The sequence below is a fragment of the Anopheles aquasalis genome, chromosome 2, assembly GCF_943734665.1.
Source record: "Anopheles aquasalis chromosome 2, idAnoAquaMG_Q_19, whole genome shotgun sequence".
Lineage (NCBI taxonomy): Eukaryota > Metazoa > Arthropoda > Insecta > Diptera > Culicidae > Anopheles > Anopheles aquasalis.
The window spans coordinates 34361079-34367500 of NC_064877.1; positions in this window are offsets into that span (position 1 = coordinate 34361079).

Consider the following 6422-nt stretch of genomic DNA (forward strand, 5'->3'; position numbering starts at 1 on the left):
TCTGGCTGGCTAGAGGGAACCTCGCGGTCCTTCCGTTCCGGTTACCTCAAATCGATAATACTTCTCCTTTCCACATTCAACCGGCCGACTGTAGAACCGTTTTGTACCGCCAGTGGTTGGCCCAGAACTCAGATTGCAAGCAGACAGCGCACCTACACCGCTGTCCCCGTTTGCTCCAGCGCCCAAAAAAATGAAAAAAATCCCATTAGCTGCACTCGGCCGTGGTCTGTGGAGAGTGAACCAAGCGTCGGGTATTTACGGCCCCCTCTCCCACCCCACCGGCTGGAACCACGTGCTCCTGTGCCATCAACTACCTTTTCATCCTTTATCCTAAATGGCAAACGCAAAAAATGGGGGAAAAAATACAAGAAACATAAAATGAGTAACTTTAAATTGAAAAACGAATTGGGTGGCTGACTGGCTGCATCTTGCCGCAAACCTCATGTCCCACCAAGGGTCCCAGGAAAAAGGGAGCAACTCTTCTTCTTCTTTTTCTTCGTCTTCGGTCTTCTGACTCGGTGCCGTACAAACGTATTCGTTTGGTTGTGCAGCCATCCCGGAATTGCATTACACCGTGGGTAGAGAGGGTAGAAGATTAACTTTGCAAACTTCTGGTCCCGTTGTTGCTGTTTGCTGAGAAATGATTGTGACAAGGGAAACATTGTTGGGGAAGGGGGTGAGGGAGGAGTGGGTGCAAAGGAAACGGGAAATCGATTAGTGTTCCTCTGTGTGGGGATCCATCCAGAACACTGACGAGCGGCAGTGCTGGCACGTGGCTGCCCGTGCGATTGATTTTTGTTTCTTTTAAGCACCGTTCAGGAGTACCGCTCTTCACTTAACAAGCACCTTCTTCTCCCTCCTCCTCCTCCTTCCTTGCAAGTACCGGAAGCGGTCGAGCAGCCGAATTTTCCGAACGCACCGCACCACGGCTCTGCGCTGTCTTCAGGCAGCATAATTTAGTTAGGAGCGCGGCGTATTTGCCAAAAGTATGCTAAACAAATTACAATTCCTTTCCTTCGTCACAGGCACACACAAACCGAGGCACACGTACACAGACAGAGTGGAATGTAACAATGAAGTAAATGGAGAGCGACCAGCGTTCGAAACGAACGGAACACAATGAGGTACGAAGCAATTCGCAATTTAGTAAAGCATAAGCCGTAACCCTCCCTCTGCGCCAAAACAGTGCGAATACTGATGATGAATACATTTTAATTTAACTCCTACGCCATCACTCCACTCCTTATAGTCCTTTGCCGTTTGGCCATTTTCGTATCATTAATTGGATGAACATAAATAGAGGAAAGGGAACAGTGTGCTCGTCTGTGTTTGTACTGCAGAATCGTGTGACGTCGTCCCTTTCGTCATGATATCTATACATAGCACGGGCGAGCTGCACACACAAAAGCTTTCTAATAATAATAACAGGTAATACAGTAGTAATAATAATCGTCCTCGTTTCAGCTCCATTTTGTGCCTGCGTGCGTGCATGTGTGCCAGCAGCTATCCTATTTCGGTACGATTTGCATGAACCACGAAGCCCTTCGACGATAAGGTGCGGTTTTTGGTGGGTGGAAGAAGAAGAAGCGTGGATTAATGCAGATAAAGCGAAAGCCCTAGGAACTCGTAGGACGAGGGGGATCACAGGTTTGTGTTTACGTTCAACGTAACGTTTGTAGCAGACGCCACGGCGCTTACCGGGAGGGTACACCAGCACACCAAGAACCATCTAAGAACGAGCGCCAACGACTGCCATCATCACCACCAGCACTACGGAGAGCACCACGGAGAGCACCAGCATTGCAGCACCACCACTGTCGTCCGTTCGTTCGTTCTAGTACATCCTCAACATTGATCGAGGGCCGGAGAACACGCGATCGAAGGCAATCCCATTCCCGTAACCCACCGAAGAAAACAAAAACTCCGACCCCTGACACAGACTGATTTCAGATTTCAGTTTCGGAACCGCTCAGGTTACAGCTGCAATCACTTGACTGCCTTGCCGAAGGAGGGAAGTTGCTACTAACACCACCAACACCACCACCACTACTGCTGTTGTGTCGTCTATCTGCTGGTTAATTAGTTAATTAGTGACCATTTCTAGCCGGTGCGGCTTACGCTGAGAGCCACAATACGACCACGACCACCAGCCGGTGCGGTGGTTCGGTGGTCAACGTTGTCCGCCAACATTGTCATCGTCATCGGTCGAGTGGTAATGATATTTTCGCGCGATTTTTACCTCCCAGAATGGCGCCAAAACCATTCGCATGCTGCTCGCTTCCAAAAAACCTTCGCTTAGTGTCTATTCTACGCTCGCTGCCGCTGCTGTGGTTTCCCGTTGGGAGTGTCGCAGGTGTAACATGCGATGACCGGCGTGATTGCGCGTGAAATCTTCGCTCGCTCGCCAATCCGGAAAGCTCGCCAGTGTTACTGAGCCAAAAGAAATTCCCCCTTCGAAACTGTCGCAAGATTATGCTTACGCATAAATCTGTTTGGCTCGCTTCCAGTCCCTTCCACAACAAAAAGAAAGGGAAACACCACTCTGTTCACGGCACTGTTGCTTTTAACCTTTACAACGATCGATTACGATTACGAATGCGCTCACTCGAGTTCGACCGAGCGACCAACCGACCAACCGACCGACTGACTGGCTGACTGGCCAACAAACATCCAAAAGGAACCAGAACGAACGGGGGGACCATGGAACGCGACGCCACACCAACTGACCAACGCGTGGCAACGGCAAACGATCGAAACCGAGACCGAGGCAACGCCAGCCAGCCAACGGGCTTGTCACCGAAGCGGGCGAGACACGTACACGTTCGGCTCGCGTGCTGGTCAGCTCGTCAACATACTACTACGTCCCGCAATACCACGCACGCAACACACCACCACCACCACCACCACCAACTCCCGGTTACCCCAAAAAAAAACGGATGCTATTTTGTTTCATTTGTCCCCCGCCAAACCGACCACCATCACCACCACCGTCCCTTCGCGTTTTAATTTGCGTTCCCCCCCGACTTTACGTTGTGGTTAATATTTCAGGCAACTCTCGCTCCTGGTTGATGGCTCAGAGGGGGCCAAGGGCGAACGACGCGACGCTTGTGCCCGAGGACCCGCTGGCTAGCTAGCTGCTGGCCGCTACTCTACAGCAACGTGGACAGTGGACGGACACACCGAACGGAATCAGAATCGTCGTTCTGTGCTCGTGTGTCCTGGTCGTAAAAACCGGGTCAGAGTCAGAAGCAGGAGTAGAGTGTAGCTTCTTGGCCAACAACAAAAAGCACAACAGCCCTGTACTGTACTGTACTGCCGTTACGGCCATATTTTGGTGGCTTTTTTGGGGTGGTCGGCTTTGTGAGCCATTAGTAGCGTTAATGAGGAAGGCGAGGTCCTTCTGCCACGCAGTGACTCCGGTTCCGGACTCGTCCAGCGGTAGTTGGTTGATGGGTTCAGCTCGATTTGGAATTTGTTTCTTTTCTTTTTTTTAGGTTAAAAATAAATTCAAGACCCCGCTGCTATGCGAATAAGGCACACAAAAAACAACAAAAAACACCATCCACCAGGCGCCTCCATTTTAATCCTCACACACGTTTTTTGCTCCAAAATAATGTCCCAAGGCTCATGAACGATCTCGTATCAGCAAAGTGTACCACCGAAAGTATTGCTTTGTCACGTACCGTTCTACAGCGTACCAATAGCATTCGCGACGAGCTATCGATTCGACGATCACTCCCCAATAATCCTCCTTGCTCAACAGTTCACAGGCTCTTCACTTGCTTGCTGCTTGCGTACGAAACACCAAGAAGGTAAAACAACAATAGGAACTGTTGCCGATAGCAGCTGGAATCGAATCACTATTGCTTCAACACTACTACTGTTGCATGCTGCTGCTACTGCTGCTCGCGCAATGGTCCGCGCAATATCCTCGCACAGCAACACCTGGACCACAACATCAGCCACAACAGCTCTTCCACAACTGACTCGCGCCGCGCTAGTAAGATTGGCGTGAGTTACAGGTTGGTTGGTCGTCTCCGTACCTTGATGAACGCTTCTGGCCGGTACGATGTGGTTTCGTCCTTCGTGCTCGCATTTGTCCCACGCATCGGGCGCTCTCGATCTCTATCCCTGTCGCCCAGCGTTTCTCTTCTCTCGCAGGCCCATAAAGCACACCCGGCGTTCAAGCTCAGCAATCGCTCACCTGTTCCGCATTCACTCAATCGTTCATTTCTCGCCAGTTACGATGTGGCCATGGCTCGCGGGTTTTGTAACCCGTGTAACCCGCGGTCGGAGAGAGCATTATCCGATTCCGAGTGCAGCATAAGAAAAGCCACCAGCCACCGAAAGCGCTGGAAAGCGCAGCAGCAAAAAAAAAGTTACATTTTCCACCATGGTTTTCCCGTGTTCCCGCCAGTTCCCGGAGTACATTTACTCACTCACTCTGCCCAGCGAGCATCTGCTGAGGCATCGGTGGATCGCGGTGGTGGAAGGCTTTTATCAGATTTATCGTTAAATCGGTGAGCGAGTACCGCTGCGCGAGGATACTTACGAGCAAATGTGTTGTTTACGAATGCATTACGGAGGGAGACTGCTGGCGCGCCGTCGTTGTCGTTGTCTTCTAGAGCGCTGGAACAGGAAAGCGACGCTTTCCATCGTGCAGCCGATGCGCGGTCGCAGCTGTTCTATTTGTCCCGCAATCAGCGTGCTAATATGCAAACGGCGAGTGCAAATTAGCTCTAATGCATACTTTTATGAGCAGAGTTTCGGGATGAAGAATGTGACAAACTTATGGGCACGGGTGTGGCACCAGCTATTTGCCAGATTATTTAAATTTCTCTCTCTCTCTCTCTCTCTCTCTCTCTCTCTTCCTCTGTTGCGATTGTTAGGATGAAAAGGTGAGTAAATGGGTCAGATATAACGGCGAGGGCGGCTATCCTTTTCTGTATATGCGTGTCCTTGCACTTACTATAATCAAAAACAATCTCCAGCCAGACCCAGAGACAACAGGTCTCGGCCCCGGTATCATTCGGACACGCAACCCAAACCCAGCCGGTAGGGCGAGTAGATTAATAGTGCTAATTAGACGTTAGCTGCTCACCGCAGCCACACCGCGCTTAAAGGGTGCATGTGGTTGATCATCATGTTCATGGATCGTTATACGCGGTCCGACGGCGGTGGCTTCATTGTCGGTCGGTGCCTGCCCGGTCCCCTATGGACCTATAACCCAACCCACCGTACAGTCAATTACTTCCGCAAGGACATCCCATTAAGGGAGCCACCGGAAACAAAAACAAAACTTTATCAATCATTGAATTTCCAATTTAGACATTACGTTAAAAATGAATCGGTAATCTAATTCCGGCTGATCGATATCCTATAAATATGGCCCGGCATATGCACGATATTTGTAGGTCATGCATATACTAGAGGCTGCTAGAGAGCTATGTAGGGAGCACCTGAATGGGCCCGAGTGATAGATACATTTTAGATTAGATGAGTCGTTCTGGGCCCGTTCTGGGTTGCAGGCTTACGACGAACTTTTCAACCAACAAGTGCACACATAAACACGTACAACGGAGCAGAGCCGGGCTTCTCCGACATCTGCTTCTATTTACGAAAAGAAAGGCGACCTGACGCCACCCATCGATCAATTATTCCGCACCGCAAGTCCGCATGCACCCACGTCTGGCAATTGTTAACTGCAACATGCGCTGTCCAGGTGACCTATTCAGCTTTCGTTCTTTGATGTAAAAATTGTGTTTTGTCGTGTTCTTTTTAGAATAGAAATCGCAAGAGAAGAGGGTTCCATTTGCAGCTCTCTAGTGTTGCCATCACTTTTATATGCCAATAACATCCTGGCTGGTGATGAATAAATTTGTTTAGAAATTAAAAAACACGAATGCATTTCAATTGTTTAAAACGCTAATCGCTCACGAATCATCATAGATCATTCAATTTAAATTCGATAACATAAAATCCCATGATGATCACATCTAAAAGGATCAAAAGAAATGGAGGATCTCCTATGAAATGCGATTGCGTTACCCGCGGAGGCACCAAGACAAAAAAGGAGGAGAGAATCGCGAAAATGTCTGTCCCTTTGGAAGAGCACTATCCGGAACAAATTAACAAATCATGCTAATGAGAAAGGTAAAGCGATCTAGCGGCCAGCAGTGACAAGGGAAGGTTGCTTCCGTTCCGCTTACCGTTTTTTAACGGTTGTTTCAAATTCAAATTCAAACATGGAAATCCGAGGGTGACAGGACCCTACAGTGATGGTCGATGCGGTATGAGCATTTTTTGTTGTTTTGTTTTTGGTCGCCGGTTTGCGGTTCCAAAATCGCGCTAAAAATGCGAGTTTTTTAGGGTTTTTGGACGCAAATAAGGCTGGGGAATCCAATCAACCGTCCTACAAACAA